At 43.7% G+C, this 21197-nt stretch overlaps 1 protein-coding gene across 3 annotated transcripts in view; it reads right to left on the reverse strand.

Annotated features, from left to right (window-relative positions):
- LDB1 (LIM domain binding 1) overlaps positions 1-21197 on the reverse strand; it is a 75564-nt gene that overhangs the window by 45527 nt on the left and 8840 nt on the right. The window contains exon 1 of one of the 3 annotated variants that reach the window (XM_048505346.1): positions 1328-1758. The exons of the other annotated variants lie outside the window; for them this stretch is intronic. The gene's annotated coding sequence lies outside the window, so the exon portion shown is untranslated. Of the gene's footprint in view, positions 1-1327; positions 1759-21197 lie in introns of those variants that run through there. 3 annotated transcript variants of the gene reach the window in all.

Here is a 21197-nt window from a genome sequence, read left to right on the forward strand (position 1 = left end):
TCTCAGACCCAACCTACCTCACAAGGTGTCTGCTTGGGGAGAGGAAGGGAAAAGTAGTTTGCAAGGTGCCTTGGGTCTCCTTACAGGAGAGAGAAGTGGGGCATAAATCCAAACTCCTCTTCTTCATGAGCCTAGAGATTCAAATACATTTATCCTGAATTCAGAAAAATCTCTGGGAGGAGGAACACTGGTAGAGCAGGAGGTTTAACCAAAGAGCCTCCAACCAGCTTGGCTATAACTCCAACAGATACCTTCTGAAGAGAGACAAGCTCCACCCTCCACCCCCTCAGTCCACTTCTAATCTAGTGGTAGAGTGCAAACTGGAAAAACTTGCAATGGGGTTTCCAGTGGAAGGAGTTCTCGACTTAGCATTGTAAACTATTTTTTCCTTTGTAAAAGAAATGGGGGGGGGGGTATGTCTATGGCAAGTGCAGACTGACAGCGGGAGATAAACAGAAAACCAGAACATTCACAACACTCACATTGCGACCCCTAGTGCGGCACATCACCAGGGACCTACCCTCCCACCTCATAAACCTATTTCCACCACTCTTTTCCAAAGTCCGACAATTTCCACCCTCGATGCATCAGATACTTGGAAGCAGGTAGTGCTGCAGGTGCAGCACTCTGCACACTGGCCACCTCACACATCCCAGACCATGGAACCAAAGGAACAGATCGTCAAAAACTTTCTGAGTTTGGCTTTGGGTGGAAGTCTCAGGTGACTGCTGAATTTCCCCCAGTTCCTTTATTTCCCCTTTTTCTTAATAAGCAAGTTGCAGTGGTCTTACCAGAAGGGAAGGCAGCATGGCATAGCCAGCTGTCGTCAGTCCAACGAGGAAGACTTTGCAAAGGAAAGGAATAGCAAACCACCTCTGCTTAATCACTTGCCTTGAAAGGCCCTTGCTGGAGCTGCCTTAACTCATCTGTGACTAAGACACTTTACACACACAACTATCTTACAGCACCAGCACCCGAAGAAAACGAGGGAGAGGGAGAGAAGAAACACAGGAGAGAAACAGTAAGTTCCTTGTGGGTGATTCTTTTTTCTCCCCCATTCAAGCATGAACAGCAATCCTCAGGCACGAACTGGAGTTAGTGTCACCTTTTTATCCAGTTACTTGCACACCCTCACAGGGATCTGGCATTACAAACCTGCCCCGATCACTTACCACCCCTTCACCCCTGCATCCAAGAGCCCATGGCTAGGGAAGAAGCCATTGAAATTCACCGCAGCCTGTTAGCTGCCACCGACCTTTCCTGGCAACCGGGGATCCCCGGTGTCCCCAAACTTGATCTGACTGCCAGAAGCGACCGGGAGTCTTACCTGGGGAGAAGTGTTGGAGCGTCGCTCTTGCGGGGCTGGGGAAGCGGGAGAATGCAGGACAGCAACTCAGCACATCGCCGCCCGCGGGTGCTTTACTCCCACCCAGCCATGGAGAGAGGAAAAAAGTTTAAAATGAAAATAATAAAAGGCAGGAGCCGGGCTTCAACAGGACCGGAGTCGGGGAGCTGCCGAGAGGCCTAGCTGAGCGAATGGCAGCGAGCAGGAACAGGAAGGCTTCAGCGAAAAAGAGGAAGCCCGTCCTTTGTTTGCAAGGTTTTCCCTGAACAATGGCTGCTCCTGCTGCTGTCTCAGGCCCTCTGTTGGGGTATGGAGGAGGCTCTGCTATTGCACACACGCTCGCTCTCGCGTACACACACACACGCACACGCACCTCCCCGTGCCTTTCAGAAAGAGGCCCAGAAGCTATCCGAGGAGGAGGAGGGAGGGAGGAGGCCCTTCTCTCCTCCTCCCCCCCCCCCCTCCGCCGCTCCAGGGGCTGCTCTGATCGCATGAAAGAGGGAGGGCTCTGCCATGCCTAGCCTGAGAAAAACAAAAGGGAGAGACAGATCCAGACAGAGAAACAGGGAAATCCCAGGGAGGGAAAGGGGATGCGAGGCAGCCGGGAAGAGAAGGCGCAGGCGGGAGGCGATGCCGGCCATCCTCGGCAGGCAGAGCTGCCCGAGGCGGAGGAGACCTGCAAGGAAGAGCCAGGCCGCCTTCCACCATGAGTGTCCTCGGGTTGCTCCAGCAGCCGCCAGTTCTCCGGTCTAAACGGGATTTGGGACTCTTCTGCTTTGAAATATGAAAAACCCACATCACAGGGCAACTTTGCTACTTTGGGAGGCTTCATCCGTTCCAAGTATAGCGCCCAAATAGTTTTAATTAAATAGTGGGGGGAGGCAAAAAGGTTTTGAGTAGCATAAAAGCAAGCGTTTTCTTTTCCCTATGAATACTTTGCTCATAATACCTAGAAGGGAACTGTACTGAAGTGAGACTCTCCTTCAAATAAAGATGCATGGGATTTTGCTGGGGCTTGTTTTGAATTAATAACAGAAACCAAGGACTAATCCAATTGTATTGGGGTGTGTGTGTGTGTGTGTAGCAAACTGGTGTTTGAGAATTCCAGTTCCTGCTTATTTGAACAATTTGGTTTCTAATAGTTTATAATAGTCCCAAAGCCCAAAGTTGTAAACAGGCTTCTTGGTGCTAAGAGGCATCCTATGATCATCTAATCCATGATTACAAATCCCAAAATATGTTATGAGTTGGGGTCTTTTATAAATGTCTATAACATGACGACTCTGTCTTTCCTCTTTGGCAGGCCCCTACTTGGCCCTGAGCCTGCATTTAGGACGAGGGTTGCCAGGTGTCCATTCTCCCTGCCCTTCTCATGGGAGGTAGGAGTGGGGTTGCCAAATCCAGTTTGAGAAACTCCTTGAGAGCTGAGGATGGAGCCTGTGGAGAACAGCAACCTCAGTGGGGTACAACGCAGCAGAATCCACCTTCCAAAGCAGCCACGTTCTCTAGGGGAACTTATCTCTATGGTCTGGAGATCTGTAATTCCAGAGGATCTCCAGGTCCCACCTGGTGGCTGGCATCCCGATTCAAGACTGAGATTGCCATCTCTTCCCCTACCAGTGGTTCTAACTACTGCTAGGGAATCTTTGGGGTGGTGACAGTTGCTTGGCTTCTTCTGGATATTTTCATGCCATGCAGCTATTAGCAGCACTGAGCCACCACTGGGAACAAGGCTGGCAACCTGGTGTAGAGTTCAAGTTGAGGAAAATATGCCAAGGGAGTACCTTTAAACATGTGCTGAATGCCTGCATTATTTCTGAATAATCACAATCGCCAAGTACACATCTAGGAATAGGCTGAAGCTTTGGAGTGTGGAAGTGAGACCAATAAAGACGTGCTTGAACAATCTTCTCTCTCATTTTAGAAAGTGAATTCAATTACAAGTCTTTCTATAACATTTGTATAATATCAATCCAAGTTCACCATGTTTTCACCTTAGTCTGGTAGCGTGCTGACCTGGGGCACAACCTCGCACATCTGGCCTAAACAGAGATGTCTTTCTTATTACAACTCACAACAGCAATTTAAAATCCTCAGGTTTGAAGGTTTTCCATAGCTATCTGGTGATTGGTTCCTGGAGCTTGAATTATCCACATTTTTTCGGTACCGATAAGACTTTAATTCAATTTTGTATGGAACTTTGTGAAGGGAGAATACCCTCTCAATCCTATGATTTAGAGAAATCAAAACAACCAGTAAATATCATAAGTCCCACAGTAAAAGTGTAATGAAACACTGAGCAAGACACCGTGACAGCCAGTGCTGTGTAATGGTTAGAGCATCAGGCTAGTATCTGGGAGACCCAGTACAAACCCTCCCTCTGCTGTGGATGCTCACTGGATGATCTTGGGGCAGTTAGTCCCTTTCAGGCCAATTTATGTCACAGGGTTGTTGTTGTAAGAATGAAATGGAAGAGGGGAAATTATGGTGCAACCTGCTGTGAGTTCCTATTGGGGAGAAAAGTGGAGATTAAAAATGTAAATAAATAAAATGTAAATAAAATGTAAATAAATAAACCGTAGACAGGTTGAGAAAAGTGAACACTATGGAGTTTTTGGTATCTGTTTTAGGGGCATTCAGTGTTCTGTGGAATTGTATAATCCTAGCAAATAAGAGCTGATGGATGTTTTCCTTCAGGATTGTGTTGCACATCATAGCCATGCAAGTTCCGTTTGTATAACTACATTTTGATGGTGTTTTTGTTTTTAACTTCTCCAGCAAATAATCATGTTATTTTTGAGACATATGCCCCATGAAAGCACCCAGAGCACAAAACACAGAATGAGGCACTTCCTTTTAGTGGTTAAGAGTTTGTGCATACGTACAGCTTTAGATTCACAACTGCCTTGGAACACTGGGTGGCTATTTCAGTGCTATATTTATGTGTTTATTTAGAAACAACCTCTCCAGGAAATGTACAGGATTTCTAAAGCTAGATTTCTATCTTTAATTATGATGAAGGAAGGCTTCAAATTGTAGAAGGGATTAGCAGTAAAGCACCATTACCCTAAATGCACTGGAAGCCAGAATCAAAATTGTCCCATTCTCTAAATCAACAAGCATGACATTTAAAATGCCAGCTACTCATCTAAGCAGGTAAGAAAAGGAAGAACCATACAGAAGAATGTACTCTGCAAATTCCAAGCCTTATTAACTGCAACTGAAAGGACGCATATCTGTTTTCCTTTTTCATAGGAGTTGGAGCTTGGATTATATGATGAAATACCATACTACACATACAGCTTAGCCAAAATGTAGCATAACAAACTACTATTGGAACAAACAGAGGCTCCGCTTCAGGGAATGGCACAGGAAATAGGAGTGGATCTAATTATCAGGATTTCAGCTATAGAATGCAGGCCACAAACTACCCAAGACACATCAAGTTCCAGAGAGGAACAGAAAGGGGATTGGATCTGGATTATTTAAGATCAGCGAATCAGATACTTTGGTCAGTATCTTTTACCTTTAACTGGGACCAGTTTCAGACGTGGTATAGGAGTTCTATAATGAATTAATATAGAAGTCTGGCCTCTATAATTATTTTTCAGATTCTGGCATTCTTAAAGCTGATGATACACTTAAGCTGCATTCACCCCCTCCCTTTTTTTTTAAACTTATGATGTTCCTTTTACTGGTTAACCTTCTAGTTTTTAAAGTGATGGTAAACAGAAAAATATAACATGAATATTTCAAACACCTACAGAGAAGCCTCTTCTGAGCACCCTGATGAACTCAACAGGAAACATAATAGACAAGTAAATAACCATGGTCACAATGGTCAAACTGGGATTTAAAGCTATAGCCACTATCAAGTTCCCCAATGTGCAGTCTCATTACCAGATCACAATGTTGCAAGCATAGCATAATAAATAAAAGCAGAGTTGGTTAGACTTTCTCCCCCTGGCCATTCCAGTGCCACTACTTAAGCCACAAAAAGAAGCGGAACCCAGTGTTCTAGTTCCAAGGCTACCAGATATCACCTCTTTGTATTCCCAAGATACAAAGATATTCCCAAGATAATTGTTGTAAGTTAATGGATCAGAATCTCTAGGGCCTTCATGGAGCTTTTCCCCTGGCAGAAGCACAGTCATTTTGTGTGTCCACCTGCTCTGTCTGTACAGTTGACATCTGGAAAGTGCTGGAATCATCCCCAAATTTTTGGGCATAGAAGGTACAGAAAGTCAGCTTACCAAATTTTGGGATACCACATCTTCAGGGGTATAGCATGATACCTCAGTGGATCTAAATTCTAATATTCCTTTAAAGTTATTTTGTCCTGCAAGAATTGACAACTAGAAAAGTAGACATTGGAAGGAACTGATAATTATCACACTTTTTAATTTGAAAAGTGCTTTGCAGCTTTTATTGTATTTGCTTACATACCCTTGTGTGACAGGTTATCAAAATCTGTATCGCCTAAAGTTACATAATGAATTCATTGAAGAAAAGAGATTAAGATCTCTCAAATACTAGCACATCCATCAGTCCAGTGGAATATACTAGCTTTTTTAGTATAAATGCATTTTGCACTTCACACCCCACCCAATACCAGCCCAGCATCAATACAGTAAAATCAGAGAACATCTGAACTGCAATGAAAACGATTTCTCTAGCAAAGAATATCTAATTATATATTTGCTCAATGTGGGGTTCCCTCCACTTGGAAATTAGATCACTATTTAAAACCAGACTAAAAGTCTGATTCAGCCTAGAAATTCTTCTGTAGGTTTTTGAGGAGAGCAAAGAAGGCTTGGCAAGGCAGGCTTAGCAAGCTTTCAGGAAGCTTTAGAATTCCAAGCAGCACTGACAAGGTTTGTGTCTTTCTTTCAGGTCCAGAGCAACAGACATATCTTCAGCAGTGACTGGGGGAAGAAAAATATACTCTGGGATGCACCTTACATTTGTCATGTGATAGTACTACAATCTTGGAAGTGTATTTCCAGCCAGAGCTCTTTGGAGCAGCCCCACAGAGAAGAAGCAACTCCAGCTAGTTCTGATTATGGTTGAGTTAATAATTAAAGAGGCATTGGATGAACGCTCAAGTGGGACTGGGATGCAGCTGGCGGAAGTCCCATTCAGTCCCAATTCTGCACTAACAAGGAGTCCAGCAGTTTTTAAAAAAACAAAAACCCTTACAGCCCATCCCCCTGCTGCCCTTGCAGCTCTCTTTCCAGCCCTTTTACATGTCCTAGTTCTCTAGCCCTTTTACTGTGCTCAGTGTAGCTCACATAGGTGTTCAGGGAGTTGTAAATCATATAGACACAGCTTTATGGCCATTGATCCAACCACACGGCAGCGGATGTCACTCTCAGACAAGGAGCACTTCCCCTTGCTAAGAGACGAAGCTGTTCAGAAATTCAAGCCTCTTTGCTAAGCCCCCCTCCCCATGTTCACTCACTGAGATTGGAATAGTAATGGGCTATGATATCTTGGGAAACCTGAAGGATGCAGGTTGGATTTAATTTCCTGACCATGTGCTATAAAATCTCTGGCTGAAAGCCCTACGAAAACCCAGCCAGCAGTTATCTCCAAAGGAACAGAACAGGGTATAGGATAGCCCACCAAATTCTCACAGTTAACAGTCAGTGAGTTCTGTCAGTGGTTTGTTTTTTTTTGGGGGGGGGGGGCGGGAGAATACCCATCTTCAAGGTAGATTCAAGGACCTTTTGATACAGAAAGTCAAGGTGAACCTATGCACAGGCCACTGCCGAGCAAGTGCTTCTTGTCAACATTTTAGACAGTAAGCACTCCCTTCAGACCCTGTCAAACTAGGCCCCCTTATCTTTTCCTCATACCCCTGGTTCTGGAGGCAAAGATGCCACGGTCTTTAGATCTCAATGAGTTTTCCAAGCCAACCCCACCCCCATCCATTAATCTTCCACACAGCATTCCCTTGCCACATGGTTCTTTCTGTATCAGGGCCTCAAGGCAGGGGATGAAGCTAGAAGCTATAACCTCCAGGTGGATTCTATTAGCCTGCAAAAGTTATTCAATTTATGTCCAGATTCCTGGTGGGGTGCTGCTCCTTGAAAAGGGATCACAAATACCATTTTTACCCAGCCTTCTTGCCCAGCGTCTTAGAGATTTGCTTGGACTTAGCTGGTGGCTGTGCAGGTCTTTTCATTGCCCTGGAGGCATCTTTAGCCTAGAGGGGGCTGCAGTTCTTTGTCCAGTTCTTTGCTTGTAGCACAACTTAATCAAGACTGTGTATATTAGGGACAGGAGTCCATTGAAGGACTGGGTGTGCAGCTTTGATAATTTAATCAACAGAACAACAATTCTGCAATCCCAATTTTCATCATGGTTTAAACTATTTTAAAAATGACCACCTCAAACCCCTTATTTAGTTAATCTTACTATTTCAAAGGATAGAGTAACCTTTACCTCTGTGCACTTCCAAACCGTGGCAATGGCAGTACTGCCTGGAAGATATAATAAACTGCCAAAGGAACAGCAGCATTGCATTCATGGGGAGTCTGTTGTGGAGGATCTTCCACATTACGTTTTATCTTGTCCACCATATGTGGAACCCAGGGCCAAATTTCTTGATGGATTACTGAGAAGTTTAAACTGGCAATCTGACCTTGAAAAGATGATATTTTTGACTATTAGACACTGATTCTTATGTTACTTACAGAATGTCTCCGTTTGCTTGTGCAGGAAAAACAATAAGGGCCAATGAGATCTCAAAGACAGCAAGTCTACAGAATTATCAGTGTGGATGTTTTAGTTAATTTGTAATTTGTCTCTTTTTAATATTTTGTGAAATGCTCATTTTATTGTTTTATTTTATTTATGTATGTATGTATTTATTTATTATGAGATTTATAAGCCGCCTCACCCCCGAAGGGCTCGAGGCGGCTCACAGAATGGCTGCACATTAAACAACAAACAGCAAAACATTTCAAATACAAGAGTGCAGCTTATTTCATTAAAACTTAAAACTTTAAAACTTAAAACTTACATAACATACCAGTTAAATTACATACCAGTTAAAACAACAAAGCGCCCGATCTAAAGGCCAGCAGAGGGAGGGGATAGGTAGGACCCAAGATGGAACCCAGGGCCCGGCCAGATGGAAAGCGGCAGCTTCAGTGGGGGGTGATAAAACCCATTTTTTGCCATTTTAATTTTAATGTTTTATTGTTCTTAGTTTGTAATGGCATTTGCCTATACACAAGTAGTAAAATTTGACTTCACCACTAGGGATAGGCAACCTTTTGGCTCAAATGCCAAAAACATCAGCATCCGCACCCATGGAGATGTCAGTGTGCCAGCAGACACAATCCAGAGAGGGAGGAGAGAGGAGGGTTGTACTTAGTGAGACAAGCTTGACGCTAGCTAAGCCCAGCTGAACTGACAGCATCTTATGAATTTGCCTTGGACTCGGCTGGTGGCTGTGCAGGTCTGGGAGATGATGGCAAGAATAAGGCATGCCTGCTGCCTTTTCGCACACTGCTGGTCCAGCAATTCTGCTAGTGTCTCAGTTGCTGGGAAAAGATTTGACCCTGGTTGTGAAGCAGAATGGTCTAGTGTGCCCCTGTTGACTCAGATGCTGAGGGCCGCCTCCCCTTGTATACCGGTATACTGTGTGCTAAAAAAAACCCCAACTTTCAATGGTGTGCATTACAGAAATTAAACTTTGTGACTCGTTTAAATTATGCAGTATCAATTATTTTTCTTAAAATCTGTCTTTAAACAGCTATAACGGGCACCGAAGCCTTGACAACTAGAATTCCTGGTTCAATCCCCATCCCTCCAGCTTTGAAGGTATTTGGGGGCACTGCTTACAGGTCTTTCTGTTCTGCTTTTGCATTCTTAAAAGCTAGAAAAAGAAGAAATGTGTCATTCTAAGAATGCTAAATTTTGTATCCATTAACTGATTCTGTGCTTGTGCTGCATGGTCATGGAATCACAAGATGTAAATGACCCTGAATTCCATCTGCATTTTTTTTGCCATCAAGTTACAGCAGACTTATGGCAATCCTGTAGGGCAAGAGAGGTTTGGAAGTGGTTTGCCACAGCTTGCCTCCACGTCACAATCCTGATATTCCTTGGGAGCCTCCAATCCAAATATTAGCCGGGGTCAGGGTTGAGAGTATGCAACAAGCCAAGGTCACCCAGAAAACTTCCCAGACACGTGTGGGGATCCAAATGGGTTTTCCACATCCCAATTCAATACCTTAACTACAACATGTTGCCTCTCACTATCTGCATAGTGCACTATAAGTCATGAGATGATCCACCAGCTGGCCCCCAGCTGGCCCCAGAATACAATTACGGAGGCATCAGTCTAAAGACTATTCTGAGAGGGGCTTATGCTAACTTGGAGGTTCGGTCATGTACACAGAGTGGGAATATATTTATTGTGATCACAACATGGTGAAATGTTTCGGCATAGACAGATAGTTACTATCACTTGTTCCTGCTCTGATCTACTAGACTCCACGTCAATTTCAAAGATGGAAACCAAATAAAGCACTTATGTTACCTGCATGACACACCGTGCTGCCTCCCTCCACCCCAACCCCAAGTCTTACACTTTCTTAAAGTTACAGTGATGTGACTGGGAATACCCTGCATTAATATTCAGCAATTGGTTGCCCAAGAACCTAATTCAAACTGCCAAATATTTGAAGAAACTTCCCTTACTGGCTCAGCAACTGTGAGAATATTTATTTATACCTTGCTATTCTCCCCAATGGGGAACCAAGAGGTATACACCTTTGTTCTCCCCACCTCCATTTCGCCTTTACAACAACCACCCTGTGAGGTAGATTAGGTTGAGAGAGAATGACTGGCCCAAGATTTCTCAAGAAGCTTTTAGGACAGAATGGGAATTTGAATCTGGGTCTCCTGGATTCTAGTTCCAACACTCCAACCAATATTTTATCGCAAAGGGTATCAGAGAACTGAAGGATTCAAAGCAAAAAAGTCTTGTTGTTCCCCAGGAGGATTAAACTGTCTGAGAAAGTTCCAGTGAGTAATTAAGGGGAAGTTCAGCAGGTCTCTGCAAAGGCAGCATAGGTATTTTAATTATTGATAATGTAATTATTTTAATTAAATCGCTCCTGTGGCACTAGAAGTATTGGGATTAGTGCTCCCCTCTATAGAAACTTTGTGAAGCAGGTGAAGCTGAGACAGTTCCAAGACATTTGTGACTAGCCCAAGGGCACCCAGCAGGTTTCATGCGTAGGAGTAGGGAACGGCCCACTGGATACTCACAGTGAAGGGTCCTTCTCCCTTGAGGACATCTTTGGGTGATTCCTACCCCTTCCTTGGGGGAGGCAGGAATGTGTTTTTTCCCACTTCCCATCTCCCATAGTGGGAGTCATCTTAATGAGCTGAGTGCCTTGCTTAGCAGTATTGCTATTCTAACCTTCTAACTTTAAATCAGAATGTTAATACAGTGACATATAACAGGAAGCAGAAGAATGGAAAAAACAGTTTTGTACAGAGAACTCTAGACCAATGAGATGATGACATCGGGAGGGGCAAATTGTCCTACTGTCCTCAGGAGAGAAGGCCCCTTCATGGTGCATATCCCACGAGTCGTTTTTCCCGAGGCAAGGAGACATCTTGCTTGGACCTCCCAAAGTTGTTCCCTTAATTAGAGTGGTTCATCACCACTGGTCCAACATGTGCTGTGGCACCCTCTTGCTGAAGGTGGCCTCTACAGACCTACGTGTGTTTAACTTACAGTGCCCCACAAATGTTGATATGCGCAACCATGTTGCAGCCCTGCAGATTTCCTCAACTGAATGCTTAGGATAGAGTGGACTATAATGCCTTCAGGAACAGGAAGCTTTTGAACCTTTTAGGCCTTAATGATGCAAGCTTTCAGTGTGGAGCTGATTGCTATCTTTGACATGGGTACCTAGATTAGGAGGGTTTATAAAGAGGTAGTCCATTCTGTGGAGATTCTGAGTCCTGTGGTCTAGAGTGTGACAAATTTTCTCACTGGGACAAGGGGAGTTAGGGCAGAAGGAAGGTAGACAGAGTTCCTGATTGACATAGAATTTGGTAGTGACCTTGGATATAAAAGTAGGATCTGATCTCAAGATGACTTTGTCTTCATGGAAAATGTACAGCTCAGATTTAGCAGGCAGTGCTTCTAGTCCTGACATCCATCTAGCCGATGTCACAGTAATAAAAAACAGGACTTTGGGTTACTTGAGTTTATATGCATCCATTTTAGTGATATCTTCTAAATGAACTTGAATGGAGATTTGGTTAGAGCTGTCAGTACTGTGTGGAGACTCCAGGTGGGGACTATGTGAGCTTCCAGAACGTGGCTGAGTCATTGCCTTGACAAATCTTAGAATGTGAGGATGTTTGGACAGTGGGGACCCCCTGTATAAGGGCAGTACTGTAGAGATCACTGCTACTTGATGATGCAGGGTAGAGGCCTTGGGTCCCCACTAAATAGTATAGATGTCCTGTCAAAACAGTAAAATGTTAGATATGTGGGGCTTCAAGGGGTCAATATTCTTGCACTTGTATTACCTACAAAAAGCTTTCCTGGTAATGTTATATATACATGCAGTGGAAGGACATCTGGAGGTGAGAATGGCATACCTCCTAAAAGTATTTCAGTTTTAGGAACTTTTGCTGCTCAACTTCCACATGGCCAGATTGAGCCGATGCAGATGTGGATGAAGAACTGGGCCCTACTGCAGCATCTCTGGTTCCACTGGCAGTCTGACAGAAGGGCATATGGATATCTTCCTGAGAGTGAACAGCCAAGGTCAGCTGGGCCAATACAGTGCCACCATAATCACCACCTCCTTGAAAAGTTTTATTCTTCCCTCCTTTCCTGTCAGACAGACAGCAGTGGACAGACAGCAAAAGATGCAGCAAATTGCAAGCCACTATTCACTCACATGGCACTGTAAAGGCACCTGCCGGCCAGCTTTTCTCACCTGCAAAGGCTCCCAAACCCTGCTTCTTACAGGGTTGGACCAGGATCCCTTTCAGAAGCTGGACTGCATCTGAGTTGCATTTTTCTTGATGCCATTTCCTTTACTGATCATAGTTTACTTCTGCAGCAAACAAACTCCCAGTTGTATTTTTAAACTGACTGCACTATTGAAAGAAGCTGGTAAAAACAAACTGGAATTTTTACAGTTAAGAACAAACTTCAGTTGGGGCTAGATGACAGGCTAAGTTTGAACTCTTTCGCAGTACATTTAAGACTTTGCTGCTGAGCATTATTTTTTGCGTTGGGGGCAGGAAGTTTCTTAACCCAAGCTTGTTGGGAAGCGTTATCTTTTGCTACCACCACAGCTAGTGAGGAGCAGTGGGATCTGCAAAACCCAGATTAAAACCTACTAAATTATCCTTCTTGCTAAAACTTAGCCACCCAGGGCTGGAGAATCAAGAGGGTGAGATGACAAAATACCTATTCCATTGAGAGCTATCTATTTAACTAGGCAGAGTCTCAGCAGGGAATGTAAGCCAGACTGGATTGGACTGTGCTGATCCCTTGGGATGGAATTGGCAGGAGAAACTGTATTCCTGGTGCATTCAGCAATCCCCTGGAAATCCAACTGCTGCAGCTAATGGAGAAGACAGGGCAAAGAGTGTATCTGAGCCACTGTGCATTGGTGTTAATAATAGGGTGCATCTGTGTATTTGTGTAGACACATACCCACATTTGCCCACAAGGAGGATGACTCTGCATGTAAGATGATCCCCCTAAAAAGGTTACACACAAAAAGGTTTTTAATACCATTTATAACTTTAATTTGCATGTGAATTTAACATGTTGCCCTCTTTTTCTTGACAGAACATCTGAGTAAAAAATTAGGATATATGGTGTTCACTTGGGATTTGGAAAACATTATCTTTGTTACTGGTGTTTGTAGGAGAGAATGAAATTGTGTTTTACCTGCTTTCGTATATAATTGAGCAAGTGATGGTTTTGCGGCTTATTATACATTTCTGTTTTTATATAATTGTCTTTTTATGCATGTACATGACTGATATACTAAGCTTGTATGTCTGGGTTACTTGAGTTCAAGATGTACATTTGCAGGACACACCTAAGCTCAACTGCCTCCCACCCAATCCAAATGCATATTGATGCTGTAAAACAGTCAGCAACTATATCTCAGCATACCTGACCCACCCCAATTTCCCCTCTATGAGTCTAATAATTCCATGCAAGTCCTGAGCAGGTTCAGATGAACAAATGCAGTTACGCCTATATACCAAATAACAGATCTGTGTCATTCAAGCCATGCACAGGGAAAATAACCACTCCCACCAGACATTATCATGTGCAAAAAGTCATGTAGACCATCTCTACTTCCCAGCAATTGACAGGAAACCACAACACACAGATGAAGGTGTCCTATCAAAGTCTCATTCCTCATGAGCTCTGCTCTGGGAGGCCTGTCTTCTGCAGAAAGATGAAGGAGGGACCTCCTGATTTCCATTTCCCCTGTGTTTCCCCCAACTCCTATGTGCAGTTGTTATACTTCTGTCACGCTCAGAAAAAGAACTTTATTGGAGTTTTCCAAGTGCCAAAAATGTAGCAGACTCCCTCCTCGCCACGATGATCTGACCCCAACAGCATCACTTAACCAGGACCAAGCTGCCTAACTGGACTGTGGAAAAGAATGATGGCGATATGCTGAGGTGCTGTCTCTCTCTGCCTGTTCTTGCAAGCTTCCATCTCTGCTTTTAAAAAATGAAAGTGAAAGGAATGTGTAATGACTGCTACAAGTTCTCAGAGGAGCTGGCTCTCAGAGAAAACTCAGAAGTCACAGCTTGGCCAACTGGGCATATCCAATTCACATGACCATGTAATGCTAAACTTCTGTAACTGTCATTTCTGAAATGCTACATGCATGCAGTCTTTTATCTGATTTCTAGTTTCTAACGCTCATGATATTTTCTGTCGCTTTATTTTATTACTTTTGCCTATGAATTAAAGTGGTAATTAATCAAGCTCAATCTTAAAATGTGGGCTTACTTAAAAAAAAAAGATCAGGCATTATTTCTGCTGTCTTCAGGGAGAACACTGCAAAAAATAGTATCTGCCCATCCCTTTTATTTAGACTAGCAAGACAGCCAAACTAAATTTCCGAGATTAAACAATTTGCCTATTTTTGTTAATTAACAGAAATTGTGATCATGATTAAATATCCTCAAAATGTTATGTATATTACAAAACTGGACTGACTGACTAGAAACAAGATAGCAAACCAAAAAAAACCCTACAGACAAAAAACACTAAAAAGAAGAGAAAACCTATACTGGCTATGGAGCTCAGTAAAATCACTGCTCTCCCTGCTGAAGCAGGAAGAATACTGGAGCACGAGATGGATGCCCAAGCCTTTCACGGGAACTAGCAAGTTTCAGTTCCTGCCTCCCTGAGAAAGGGTTGGGAAATCACCCATCCAAAATGCCCTCAGTCGCCTCCGGGTGAACCATAAGTGCGGAAAGCTCACATTTAAGGACTGACCCTCAGATTATCACAATAACAGTCTGAAAACTATGCAAAAAGTGCAGGGTATTCTATTATCTGAAAACGTTTATGTTCTCTGTTGCTACTGTTCATGAGAAACCTGTTACTTCTCTAGTTGTGGAGCAGAAGTGAAAAGCTATTAGTCTCAATGTTGCCCCTCTAGTGGAAGTTGAGTACTACATGGAATTTTCAGTGGTAGAAAGACCAGCTCAGAATAATGCAATATATTGAGCAAACTGTTCCCTGATTTATCTTCCATACACTGCAACCCAGTTTATAAGTGAAGTAGGAATTTTCCCAGTGAAGTAGGAATTTTCCCAGCACTGGAAGTGCTTGACCACTTAAGCACTCACACATCACCAGCTATTCTAGATGGATCCCTCAAAACTCATTGTAGTTCCTCAACAAAATACCAATGAGACAAATTTTGATGTCTACTTTGGGTCCACTTGAAAAAATGGCAAGTGATCACTTTTATTATAGTAGATTTGTAGACTTTTATTATAGTAGATTTGTAGAAACACTAAGCTTACCATGAAGATTCCTTCTCCTTATGGGTGAGGAGAACACTAATATGTTTGGGTTCCTCTTCCCACAATCCCTGGAGGCAGGAAATTGACTGCACTTTCCATCTCTTGGAAGGAGGAGCCCATCCTTCAGTTTGGAGACAAGATCTACAGAACCTCTACAAAAATGAACCATTCAGGAAACAACAAATTGTTGAAACAGAGAAAAACCAACAAACACTGTAGTCAATCAACCTTTAGGAAATTATAAAATGCTGAAAAGAGACTATCCAAGTAGGATGGAATTAGAAAGTCCTCATCACTCTCAAGAACTTTCACATTAAGGCCAACATTCTGTTTTCTCTTAAGGGGGAGGAGACTTCCTAAATGGCTTAGTCCTTCTCGTATAAATGCAAAATGTTCAACAAATGTCCAGTGAATGCAAATTATTCTCCTTAGGATGGGAAGGTTTTAGTCACACATGGCTAACACATCTCCTGTGAGGTGTGAAGAGGTGTGTTAACCTTAATTATGAAGGTGGGATCCATGCACAGGACCACTTTCCTGTTGAAAAAAGAATCTGTCTCCGAGACCCACCTTGCTGAACACAATTAACAGCAATTGCATTACTCGCCATCTATTGACACAACAGAAATTAAATTACTTGCCATGTATTGACATAAGTCAAATTTTAGTATTATTATTAGTTTTATTGTAGAATTACAATATTTATATGTAATGTTTTATGTGTCAGTAAGCACCCTGAGCCTGACAATGGTTGGGAATGACTGGGAATATAAATACAATAAAATAAATAAAGTAATTGCTACTAGGAAAAGTGCCTTCAGGGAAACTTCTTTCATAGGCTCAAAATGGAGGATTAGTCAGAGTCTCAAGTACAGCATAGAGTTTTAAGAAGGAAACCTGTGCACTGCAGCAGGCTGTTGTTATTTAGAAAACATAAGTTTTCTAAATTTCTTCCCTGCATTTCTTCCTCTAAGAACTCACAGTGAACCGGATGCCATTCTCATAGTGAGGTAAATAGGGCTTTCTCCAAAGGTATACAGAGAGAAAATGACGCCCAGAGGCCGGTGGCAGGGCTAGGGGTGGGGCTCAAGGGCGGAAGTCAGGGCTTGGGGTGGAGCTCGGGGGCAGGCACCACCCCCAAACCTCCCCCCAAGCCCCACTGGGCTCTCTGCAGCTCAGTTGCTGGTCTCCCCAGAGCGTGGGGAGAGCAACTGCTGGCCCTCACCCGGGAGGGTGGTGGGGTGCTGGATGTAGGTGCACATTTTTGGTCACGTGGGGGGCCCTCCGGCAGCCCACACGTGACTGAAAGGTGTTGCCTGGGGACATGGATATTCCCATGTCCCTAGGTCAGTACACATCTGGCTTTCTCTATAAAAGTGTAAGCACAGAATGATCCACACAGAGCATACTGCCAATGTCAGTTCAGTATCAGCCGGCCATATAATTATTACTCTTTTTCCTTCTCTGCTTTCCCGTACCTAGCCAAACATTCAGTTCCACACCAGCACCATCATCACCCAGCTCTCTCAGAGCCATGCTTTTTCCACAGTACTCAATGAAGCTGTGCATGCTGAGAACAACAGCACGACACCCCATCCCAGCCAGTCCCATCCCAGCCAATCAGAAAGCAATTTAGAGACACAGTATGTGGTAACTGTAGTTTTTTCCCCCCTGCCCCCAGGATAGGTGTTTGGATTTTCAAAGCCATTCCCTGTCACTGTAGACAGTGTAGTACAGTGGTTGGAATGCTATATCTGAAGAGAGGTGATCCAAGATCCCATTACCCTTGGGGATTAAACTTTTTGGGTGCCCTCAGGCAAGTGTGTTTCTCTCTACCACACAGTATTTTTATTCAGGTAAAATACTGTGTTGGGCTCCTATGAGGAATGGCAGCAGACAGGGATAACAAATATGAGACAATAAATACCTCTAGCCACTTTTTATAAGTATTGCCTAAGACTTCCTCTGGCTACGGCTTTCATACCTGTATTCTCAACTCCTTCTCTTACCAATGGACATTGCATGATGTAAATGCAACAGTAAAAAACCACACAACGACTTTCATTATGCACATCTGAGCACACATGCACACACAAATCGTTGCCATAACTTTTACTGGTGAAGACCTCCATCTTCAGTGGGTTTAGCTTCAGTTGGATTTCACTACTTCAGCTGGATTTTATTGCTTACTGGGTTTCCCATACAGATCTCCATCACCTTTACACATGGACAGTTTGAGAATATACAGAGTGCCATTTCCACTAAGACACCTGAGACCAAAAGATTTCCTTGACAAAGGAGGAAGCATGGCTCTTGTGTCAATTAGTAAGACCACAGCTTCAGCAACATGAACAACTACAGGTAAAAGATTTGAAGAGTTCTGGGAGTTTCAGGAAGACACTGATAAGAGAAGGAAAATTAACTGGGGAAAGGAACTGGATCTGGCAAGCAGAAAGATTTTGTCTTCTTTTTAATTTCCTTGTGGGATGTTCTAGTTCAGGAAGGGTAAAATTGCTGGGGGGGGGGGGGTCACAGAGCTGAGTCCTCTCTGCCTCCGACCCTACTGAGTGATATAAGAAGAGCTTGGAGCTTAATAGGCATGAGAAAATGATCTGGACCAAGTTGCAAAACCTAAAATTTGGAAGTTTTCTGCAGTAGAGAATGAGTTATGTTCATATGGCCGACCTCTCTTGTGCACTTTCTTGCCCCAAATACAACTGCAAAGTCTGTTGCAAGATATAAATAATGGTTAGAAAAGTCTGGAAAGGAAGAGATGCCTTAGAATAGGAGTATGCATTACAATGAAGAACAAAGGAAAATTATTCCACTAATGGCTCTGGTTCAAGGTTACCAGCCAGCTTTGGGAATTAAATTCCAGGCCAGAAAGCCTCCCAAAACACAGGGACAGCCTTAGGAGCTGAAGGGAACTCTTCTCTCAGATGAAGGCTACAGTTCTGTGCATCACAGTCCAATAAGGGTGTATGAACAGGGAAGGAATGCTACAAAGATGACCAAAGGCTTAAGACACTGTTCTGTATTTAGAAATGCAATTCTTAAGACTTCAAGGTTCACACATTTTCTTAAAAGGGAATGGCACTTACTGCTGATTCCTCCTTCCTGCAGCAGCCCACCATAATTTTGTTCCTGAGAAATAAGCAAAACTGCATAGGTGATTAAAAGGGGGGAGGGAGATCGGCAGAAATCATTGCCCTCTCCTAAGAAAACTAAGTGTCCTCCAGTATCTGGAACATCTGGTTAGACACATACCAGTAGTCTGTAATCGGTGGGTCATGCCAGTGACACCATTACAGATCCTCTGAAGATGCCAGCCACAGATGCAGGCGAAACATCAGGAGAAAATGCTACTGGAACACAGCCATACAACCTGGAAAACCCACAACACCCTAATAAAAGAAGCACTGACCCACTTTGATCCATTTGCATCTGGAGGTCATCCAAGAAGCAAACCAAAGCCATCTTTATCCCATGGACAGGGTGAAAGCCAGATTGAAATAGATCCACTCTCTCAACTATCTTACCCAGGGATGGAAGATGGGACACTGGGCAGTAGATGCGAGGATCTGTTGGATCCAAAGACAGATTTTTTTCAAGAGTAGCCTTACCACATCCTCTTTGAATCCCTCAAGGAAGGTCCCTGAATTTAGGGGCAGATTGATAATTAATAATATTCCCCAAGGAAGTCTACACCACATCTCCACGGGCCTTCCCCAGCCAAGGTGGACATGGATCCAAGGACCATGTGATAGGCTTTACAGCGCTCAGGACTCTGTTGACATTGTCTAGGGAGAGGCAGCTGAATTGGTCCAGTGTAGGATCTGTAGACAGCCACGGGCCTCTAGTTCACTAACTGTATACAAATTGGCAGGGAGATCCTAGTGGAGTGTTTAGATCTTGTCTGCAAATCCTCCTAAGGAAAAAGATAAAGGAGTGGGGATGGACAGAACACTTTGGATTGCTAAGGATCTCAGAAACTGAAATAATTATCCACTCTAAACATCAAAGAGGTTGAAAAGTAATGGGTTTAAACTGTACACAAGTGAATTTACATAAAAGTAAAAAGTTCCTAAGGAAAGTGTAGTTCAACACTAAAAAGTATAGACTGTATATCAGGGCAGAGATAAACTAGATGACCATCATGTCAGGCATTTTGAATAATAGGGAAAAATAAAATAGTGAGGGCTCCCTAATGCCTGTTAATGACCATCACAGCCTGGGGCACTCTACCACTGGGAGGAAAGGGGTGGAACTGGGACAAAGCCCTAAAGAAGAAAACAGTCCAGTTTCAGAGGTAAAGGAAGAGCCATTTGGGCTTACAAGGGCACGGGAGGATTAGCCAGGAGGGAGGCCAACAAGTACTTGCTCCCTATGGAGCAGAGGCCTCCTCTGGACTAAAGGCCTCCTTGAGAGAAGGACTTGCTCAGGAGTAGAAACAGGGAAGAAGGGACTGGGAGTGGCCAAGACAGGGGTCTGCAACCTGAGGCTCTCCAGATGTTCATGGACTACAATTCCCATTGGCCATGCTGGCAGGGGCTGATGGGAATTGTAGTCCATGAACATCTGGAGAGCCACACGCTACAGACCCCTGGGCCAAGGGAAGAGGGATAAACAATCCCAGCTGAAGGCGATAAAGGAGGTAACTGATTGAAATAGAACAAAGACAGAGGTAATTGTTTAAAACAGTGATGGCGAACCTTTTTGAGACCGAGTGCCCAAATTGCAACCCAAACCCCACTTATTTATCACAAAGTGCCAACCCAGCAATTTAACCTGAATGCTGAGGTTTTAGTTTAGAAAAAAGCTTTGGCTCACTCAACTTCTTTTTTCCAGTCTCCACCTGGCTCGAGCAGGGCTAGCCTGCTCCTAGCCTCCCAGCTTGGGAAGTCCTGCATCACTTGGCCTTGCACGGCGCTCTGTGCCTCTCTAGCATCTCTGCCTCCTCTGCACCCCCCCTCCCCAGTCAGCAGCCACCCGGAGCACAGGCACCAGGCCCGCTAGCTGAGTCCTCCCTGCTCAGTGCGGTGTGCACACGTTGTACTCAGTGAACCAGGTCAGTCTAGATGTGTATGTGTGATTTTCTGCCCCCCACATGATGAACTCTGTGTACGCGTGCCCACAGAGAGGGCTCCGAGTGCCACCTCTGGCACCCATGCCATAGGTTCGCCATCACTGGTTTAAAATAATGATAAGAGCAGTTCATGCTATAATAGTGTTGGGATGGAAAGATAAGAAAATATGGACAATACAGAAATGGCTGGAATATGTATGGGAACAAATACAATTAGAAATATTTGGAATAATGTCAAGAAACCAGATATGGCAAGAAAAACAAATGGACATGATGATGATTTGGACGGGATTCACAGACTGGTTGATTGAAGTTGGAATTACAGAAGATAAATGGAAAAGAAGAGTTGAAACAATGAACCTGCTGCTGCACATTTGAAGAAGAGAAGAAAAATATGGGGGGAGGGAGGGAGGGGGAAAAGGGGGTAAAATGATATTAAGGATGTAATAAAAGGTTGTAAAATACATGTAAACATTTAGATCCAAAATATCAATAATAATCCTTTTTTTAAAAAGGAGGTAACTGATTGGACAGTAACAAGGAGTACAATAAGATTTACTTCACAGAGCTAGATGCCTAGTACCAGTGGAAAAGGTAGGGTATACAGTCTCATGCAAAGCACAAAGGCCTGGAAAACAACCTTGCCACAGGGGTGCTGAGATAGTTCTTTCAGAAGACAACACGTTACTTTCAGTG

This window comes from Sphaerodactylus townsendi, linkage group LG08, assembly GCF_021028975.2.
Source record: "Sphaerodactylus townsendi isolate TG3544 linkage group LG08, MPM_Stown_v2.3, whole genome shotgun sequence".
Taxonomy (NCBI): Eukaryota; Metazoa; Chordata; class Lepidosauria; order Squamata; family Sphaerodactylidae; genus Sphaerodactylus; species Sphaerodactylus townsendi.